Source organism: Culicoides brevitarsis, chromosome 1, assembly GCF_036172545.1.
Source record: "Culicoides brevitarsis isolate CSIRO-B50_1 chromosome 1, AGI_CSIRO_Cbre_v1, whole genome shotgun sequence".
Taxonomy (NCBI): Eukaryota; Metazoa; Arthropoda; class Insecta; order Diptera; family Ceratopogonidae; genus Culicoides; species Culicoides brevitarsis.
In genome coordinates, this window is record NC_087085.1 from 21,802,210 (window position 1) to 21,810,906 (window position 8,697).

Consider the following 8,697-nt stretch of genomic DNA (forward strand, 5'->3'; position numbering starts at 1 on the left):
TGTTGTCATTATTATTATTATCATCCAATAAGAACGAAGCTCAACTTTAATTTTATAATGATATGTTTAGTGCACTCATTAAAATTGTACATGCTTTCAGAAATGAAGACGTAAGTTATTTTAAGCGGACACTTTATGTGCAACTCTTAAAAAGTTTAATTTTTTGTGCGAATTCCTTTTAAAACGATTACACATTTTGATTTTTACCTGCACTTTTCTCCTCTTGCGCGATAATTCCAATTTATTTGACAATAAAAAAGTAGTCACTGATGCTGGTTGTGCAAACAGAGACATTTTTATTCATCGCAGGAATTAAATTCCAAAGAAATTGTACATAAACTGTAAAAAATTTGTGCTTCTCAAATTAAAAAGTCTATAAGATCCTGTAAAATTTACAAAACTCTAGAAATTGAAATGAAAAATTTTGTTAAGTTTATGATTTCATTAGTTTTTAAAACTTACATTTAAAATAATTATGTATTTAAATGTAAATATAAAAAAAGATAAATAATTTTTTAAATAAAAATTATTTAAAAAACTAAATATTGAAGAAGATACTAAAAAGTACTAAAAATTGATATTTTGAACAGGTTTCTTACCATTTTGGTAGTTATTTTTATCGTTTGATGTTTGTGTGCTTGATGGCTATTCCTAAGAAAATCCTTCAAAAAGTTTAAAAACTTTCATAAAATCATAAAATTGTTAAATTTTTCATGTTTCGCAGATGTTTTGGATTGCGAGACACCAAATTTTTATGATGTACCTTCCTACCTTCTACATACAAGAAAGCGCACATTTCTTGACATAGCGTGATATTGAGCTACAAATTCATTGAAAGCACAACTCGCAGGTAACTGTAGCATTTTATGATCCGCAGTAATGCGAATTTACGTACATAAGAAACTAAGGTAACAATTACTATTCATTTTACTTCAATTATCCGAGACATTATAGTATAATTGGCTAAATAGCAGTAATAAAAGTACGATAAAGTTCATAGTTGGCCACGATTAAATACCAAAAGAGGTCTTTTTACCGTATGGAATTCAATAAGCATGAGCTTAAATCACGGTAGAATGTGTGCATTACAGGTGCATTCAACAAATATTATGAGACTTTAAAATAAAAGCAGTTACGTTTATTGCATTATATCAGCTTAAAGAACTCCGGGCTACAGTTCATTAGACGTTTTTTTTTGTGTGTCTCACGCGTCATCAGCGCGCCACTTTTAAGTCAGTTATCACCTGAAACAAAGAAATCTTGTTGTGCATGCCAAATCCGAGAAGATTTGTAGTTCAAAGGAAATGCAAATTGTGTTTATCTGAAACTTTACAAAATCCTATCAAAAACGTTGAAAAATAAAAAAAATCAGGTAAAAAAATTTTTCATGTTTCGCAGATATTTTGGATTGCGAGACACCAAATTTTTATGATGTACCTTCCTACCTACTACATACAAGAAAGCGCACATTTCTTGACATAGCGTGATATTGAGCTACAAATTCATTGAAAGCACAACTCGCAGGTAACTGTAGCATTTTATGATCCGCAGTAATGCGAATTTACGTACATAAGAAACTAAGGTAACAATTACTATTCATTTTACTTCAATTATCCGAGACATTATAGTATAATTGGCTAAATAGCAGTAATAAAAGTACGATAAAGTTCATAGTTGGCCACGATTAAATACCAAAAGAGGTCTTTTTACCGTATGGAATTCAATAAGCATGAGCTTAAATCACGGTAGAATGTGTGCATTACAGGTGCATTCAACAAATATTATGAGACTTTAAAATAAAAGCAGTTACGTTTATTGCATTATATCAGCTAAAAGAACTTCGGGCTACAGCTCATTAGACGGTTTTTTGTGCCTCACGCGTCATCAGCGCGCCACTTTTAAGTCAGTTATCACCTGAAACAAAGAAATCTTGTTGTGCATGCCAAATCCGAGAAGATTTGTAGTTCAAAGGAAATGCAAATTGTGTTTATCTGAAACTTTATGAATCCTATCAAACCGTAACAGCAAAAAAAAATCAGGTAAAAACAACGTACGTGTGTTCTGGACAAACCTTTTGTCTTTCGCTATGACTAAGAAGTTTGTCGAACTGTTCGGTGCCATTATCCTCACCTTTTGTCACATTAGAGAAGTTATTTAAGAAAATAATAAGCTTTGCATTGTTTCGCTTTCACAATTATGACAAAATCTCGTATGGTGGTATGAGGTCTAGTCTTGGTACATAAAAAAAACTAATTTTGTGTACACTGCAAAAGAATGTTAATTCCATCATGTATGCAAGCACACTTTCAGAGGATAATGTTTTGTATTGTGTTGCAGGAGAATAAAAGGCACAGTCGGAGTATTTTGATGTTGTCTTGGTGCTAATACGACTAAACATAAAATCGATGCTGGACACCATTTTTGTATGCATAACATTGATGGAATATTTGAAAACAAATGACAAGCAGGACTGATTGAAGATAAAGAGGAATGTCCTTCAAGCTCGCTGTTGATGCAAACGTGTCTTTAATGTTTGAGCAGCACGCGGCATTCGAGAGAATACAAGAACACCCTGGATTAGAAAATATTTCAAACAACAACATCCCAAAACAAAACTCTCTGCTTCTCCGTCTCTCAAGTCATTATAATAAAATATTTGTTTTTATAGGAGTACAGAGCCGTAAGATGCGACCTGACTATTAAGTAACATAAAAATAAACAAAAAAGGATTTATGCACATTAAAATAATATACTTTGAGCATCTTTGGAGTTTGTGTGCGGTACGTATCTACCTACGAAAATTTTAATGCAAAACACTTTACTCGTTCTAAGAATTTTTATTTTAGAAAATTTCACAAGATTACTATTTGCAAAGTCGGTGTACGCAGAGAAATGAAGACTTAATTTAGCTTGTGATTTGGCGCCAATTTTTATTAATACTAAGACAGTACTCAAGACTATGTCACCTTTATCAAGATTCAGAGTTACTTAAATCTTAATTAGCTCTTCTATACAGTGGGAGCCCATTATTAGTAAGGTACCTGTCGTGTATGAAGAAAAAGAGGAATGGCGGAAATGGTGGCTGGATAACCTTCCATGTAACGGCGATTTGATAAAAGATCCCACGGAACGAGCTCCAGCCTTTGATCTCCCTTGAAGCCTCTAGACCACCTTAAATCGATTTCGTACCAGCCATGGACGTTGCAACTACCTTATGAACAAATGGAGATTCGTCGACGACCCTTCGTGCTCTTGTGGAAACAACGAACAAACAACGACTCATATTGTGGTTGATTGCCCGTAAAGAAAGTTTTCCGGTGGCTTAAAGGGAATCCATGAGGTCGACGATGAAGCAGTGAATTGGATGGAAAATCTCGATTTTGTTCTGTGAATTTGATAATTGTTACATACGATGATAAAATTAGTAAGGTCTGAAATTTTTATTTTGAAACAGAAACAATAAAAGCTGCAGATTGTGCATAAAGATGAAGAGATATCCAGAAAAAACATCAGCGGTGGCAAAAACTGAGGATGAAGGTCTAACCTAATCACTTTAAAACAACCCGAAGAAGAGTATCGAGTTCTTTAACAGTCAGCTGAACAGCTTTATTTAATGCTAATATAACTTTAGATCTCTCTGGGTGTGTTAGACTGCTTTCCTTCTTTTACAATTGTGTGATGTTTGCACAGCTTTAAACAAAACACAGTGCTTTTACGGCGAAACCTTGTTGTGTCGTACAATAAAAGTAGAAAATGACGACTGCTCGCAGAGCATCTCAACACAAAAGATAACAATGCAACATGGCACAAATCATAAAATTTTTTATTTAGTTAGCATGTAAACAAAAAATGTCTCTCTGAAGTGTTTTAATAGGACCGAAACGGAAAGCGTAAATTTTTTTCTTCGAGAGGATGAAGAATAAACATGATCTTTTCTTAGCATTTTTTTTTCGACACAACATCAAACACTACACACAATAATTAACGAACGGAAAAAAATAAATGTACAACGAGGGCGCCAAAGACACAATCAAATCATTTCTTTGAAACTTGAGATTTATTTGTTTATTTATAGACAATGTATACGAAGGCACGGCATGTAAATAGAGAGAAGATTCATGATATGATAAGACTCGACGACGGATGCTGCTTGGTGTGTACACATAAATAATACAATATTAAAAGATGACAAAGGTGAAGCGGAATATTTTAAAATGATAAAAAGAGACGACCAAACGACTTTTTTTAATATTTAAAATGATTAAAAGAACATACTTTTAATGAAAATGGTGCGCTCGGTACCTTTTTACGATTATTATCATTATAATTTTTTTTACGATATTTGATAACAATATAAAGTGTACGCTTAAAATTATTTTGTTGTACATTTTTTATACATCTTCTCATTACTCTTTTTTTTCTTACGAAAAAGGTATGAAGACTTACACAACAAAGTTTTAACTACTGTTCTAAAAGCATCATAAAAACCCTTACGGAGAACACATTTCGACCATGCTTTAAATAATAAGATTTTTTTCTCATCTTGACCATAATAATAATAACAAAATATAATAAAAACTAAAATCGATTCCGCTTGATGATGTTTTAGGCTTGTCTTAACTGAATGCAGGCATTGAATAAAAAGAAGGGTCATTTTAACACACTAGCAACATGTTTAGGCAAGAGCAAAGGTAATAAAAGTTGATGGAACAGCTTGATGACTTCTGCTTTTTTATACTTCGTTTTTTTTCTCCCGAAAAAAATCAACCTTTTTATTATAATAATATAATAGTTTACGGGTCAGTTTGCTTACTCCTTTCTTATCTGCAGTAGAACAAAGCTTTGGACCTATAAAACGTCTTTTCTTTCGGAAGTTGTTGCATTTAAGAAACACGCCTGAACTATTTTTTCAAAAAAAAAAAACAATGTCGTAGAAAAGTGCAAGCATAATAATTGCATGTATTAGTTACACATAATAATTTCACATAAAAAAAGTAAAACAACTTTCCAAGAAGAAAAAAATTACGGTAGCATAAAATTCTAAAATTTCCTTGAATTAGCTTCACTTTAAATTCAATTACAACAAAAAAACGTAAAACAAAAGTACAAGTAAAACAATTGCATACATTTACATACATTTGCAAGGAGGAAATTTTAAAATGTTTTGTTTTTTTATTATACCGTACACAACACGTGTCATAAAATTTTAAAGCTTAGTAAAAGGTTCAAAAAGGCAATAAATTTCAGGAGCAACTTTTCTGTTGATGTTGTTGTTGTTGTTCGAATATTGATTCGAAAAGTCGGCTTTTATTACACAAAAAATGTTTTTAGCTTTCGAACAAAACCATTTTATTACCCACAACAGCATTTACAAGGAAAAAAAATAACAACAACACAAGAATACGGTAAATATATCCTTTAGGAAAAAAAAGTAAAAGAACGAGTAAAATCAAAGTTTGAAACAATGCACTCCAAACTACCAGCAGTGGGTTCGATTTGTGAATCAACTACGAACGAGTCAACATAAAAAGGACTGGGGGAATTGAATTAAGATTTAATTTGAAAGGGATTGGATCAATTTTTACAACATCGAATATTTTTTCTTGTTCAGTATTGATTTTTTTTTCTTGAAGGTAGTCCGTTTCAATTTTTTGCGAAAATTCAATGACATAGAGGAAGACCGTTTTTTGTATTATTTACACAATTTTTCAAAAAATTTTCTAATCTTCATTTATAAAAATTAAATTAAATCATTTTTGTGAGAATCAAAATTTTTAATTCAAAAAAAAAATTAGGAAAAAAACTTTCGAGCGTCCTTAATACGTTTTTTGCTTAGAACAAGGCTTTAAATAGAACATCTGTTAAATTTTACCTTTTCCATTTCTCAAATGAATGCGTCACATAAGGAAACTGACGTGAGCTTATATAATTTTTATTGATTATATTTTTTCTTAGCACATCGACACTGCACCGTGCGTCGACTTTTCTCCATCTCCTTTATAATAATGTAGTTATTTATCTTTGCCAGGATAGTAAATACTAGAAGCCCAACATTAACACACACACAGTCACAACAAATACGCCGAGCACAGGATGGAAGTAACATATTTCAAGATATAATATTTTATTCGTCGTATGCCGAACATTTTTGCTGCCATTGCTTTATAGAGTCATAGAGAGAAAAAAAATATATAACCTTATAATATGAGTTTTATCTGTAAAAGTTCAGTTATAAAATAAATCACATTCGAACATTTTGCCGTATCTTTCATCTTAACACAGTCCTTTGCTTGTACTTTTTTTTTTGCTGTTAGTTTTGTCGAATATAAACGAACAGAAAATGTAATAATATACTAGAAAAATGCCTTTTACGGCTGCGATGACCAAAAGTGGTCCGTGAAAGTTAGTTTTTATTACATATGTATGGGAAAACTTAATTTTTCTCTTTAACGAGATTTTCCTTCGAATAATTCTTTTCAATCTGTAATGATCAATTTTCTCTTGGATATTTTAAATCCCGGGCTTTTTCTGTGTGTGCGACAATTCATTGAAGGCATGCATGTGTGGTCCTTATTGTGTAACACTTTAAAAAAATTCCTCAATCGAATTAAAGGTAGGTCCTGCAAAAGTGTGACAATTTTTTTCTTTGTCTGATCTCAATAATGTCTCCTTTCATGATGGTGAGAAACTTGGCAAACAAATAAAATTGTTAAGTTCCTCTTCTTTTATTTTTTTGCTTCAGATTTTGCCTTTGCCTTCATTGACGATAGACGTCAACCTTGAATTTATTGTCAATTACAGAAAATCTCGTCGATTTTTTTCCCTTTCGTGAAGATGCCTAAATCTTCTCATTAAATCTCAATCTCGGCATAACAACGGATTTTCTCTCGTATCAGTGGCAGAAAAACGACGACGACTCACGATAAATACGCATGTGAAAATAACAATGGGAGTCTTTTTAAAGAGTGAAGGAGAAACATCGAAAATCTAATCAAACTAATCCTTCTGGAGATTAACGTTTTGTTCCCTTATTCTCATTTGAACGCAAAAAATGATAATTTGACCTCCGAGTAATGTTCTTCCAATACACGTTCGTGTCTGCCGCAATAACAACAGCAATAATAATAATAATAGAATTGTTTGTTAAAGAGGAGGAATGATATCTCTCGAAGATGATTATTGCCAAAATTACCGCCAAAGCTGTTTTTCTTGATCTTCCTCTACTCTGCACCGATAATACCAATATAATAACAAATAATAATCGTCGTCATAATAGATATATTTGTGCTTTGTGTGTGCGAGTACCGGCTCTCATACACCCGATATTTCTTTTAATAATAATTTTAAAAGTTCAGACCACCTGAGCGAATCAAATCTCTTGTTGATAAATTCGAACAATGCAGAATAAAGTAAAATGAAATACGAATAGAGAACTTTGTTTGAGAAAAAAATGTACAGCGGGACCCCTTAAATATTTATGCATTATTTTCTCATTCTTTTAGTTTGTCATTCGTTTATTATATTTATACTTTGTGTGCATGACTCTCTGTCTACACGTCTCTGTCCTTGTACATTTATTTTTTACGCTTCAACCTACCTACACCAGAATGTGTAGGCACTAAATGTTCATTTATATTCTTTGTGTCCTTTTCTCGAACGGGTATACGAACACGCACCTATAATCTTTTCATACTACAATTCAAAGTCTTTTTGTAACTTTGTGCCCAAAAAATATCACACACAGACCGAGAACGACCGACGGCATCGAAAAAAAATGTTAACAGAAAATCTCATCATACATTGTCAACGCTGTCGGAATTAATGTCCATTGAAATCTTTTTGTTTCTATTTGATGTGATGCGAAACAAATTGCGGTACTCTATGGAAAAAAAAATCTTTTTTTTTTGGCAGTGTTGCTTTCATGACATTGTAAAATTCCGTCCCTCGCACACATAGAGGATCTATCATTTAAAAATTAGTTACACATTTATGACATTTAATCACATGTCTCTGATGAGATGCGGAGAAAAAAGAAATGTTAGTCGTGTGGCCCGAACAGTATGTGGGTGGGTAACATAACTCACAGCAAATAAATCATGTTACACATGTTCTCTTACGCGCGCCGGACCACTTTCAGCACAGTAAATTCAGACAGCTTGTTACTCATCTCATTTAATGATAGGATCCATTTATCACTGGCGATGAAGAGCAAAAAAAAAGTTAAAAAAATAGCAACGTTGACTTTCTTTGTGTTAGAAAAAAAAACGAATTCAATTTTCTTAAAAGGATAAAAAACTGGATTTTCTCTTTTCTCGTTATTTTCATCATTATATTATTATGATACACACAGACTTTTCATTTTCAACAAGTTTGCCAAAAGACAAACATAATTCATATACGACGTGACAAATTTTCAATAATCTATTTAAAGTGCTCCATGTTTTTGTCGTTTCATTCGATCAGGAGAGGCACAAACAAAAGAAAAACTACTCACATCTCCTCTTCTTTCTTTCTTTTGATATGATTATTTTTCTTCGTCTCTGAGTGCCAGGAGTAAATTGGAAAAATTTCCTCTGCTCCTCTATTAAAAATGTGCTAAATTCCATCAATATTCATTTTACGCCTGAAAATTGTTTGCAGGAAAGAAAAAAAATTTCGAGCGAGAGAGAGAAAAAGAAAAGCTTATGTGTGAAAATG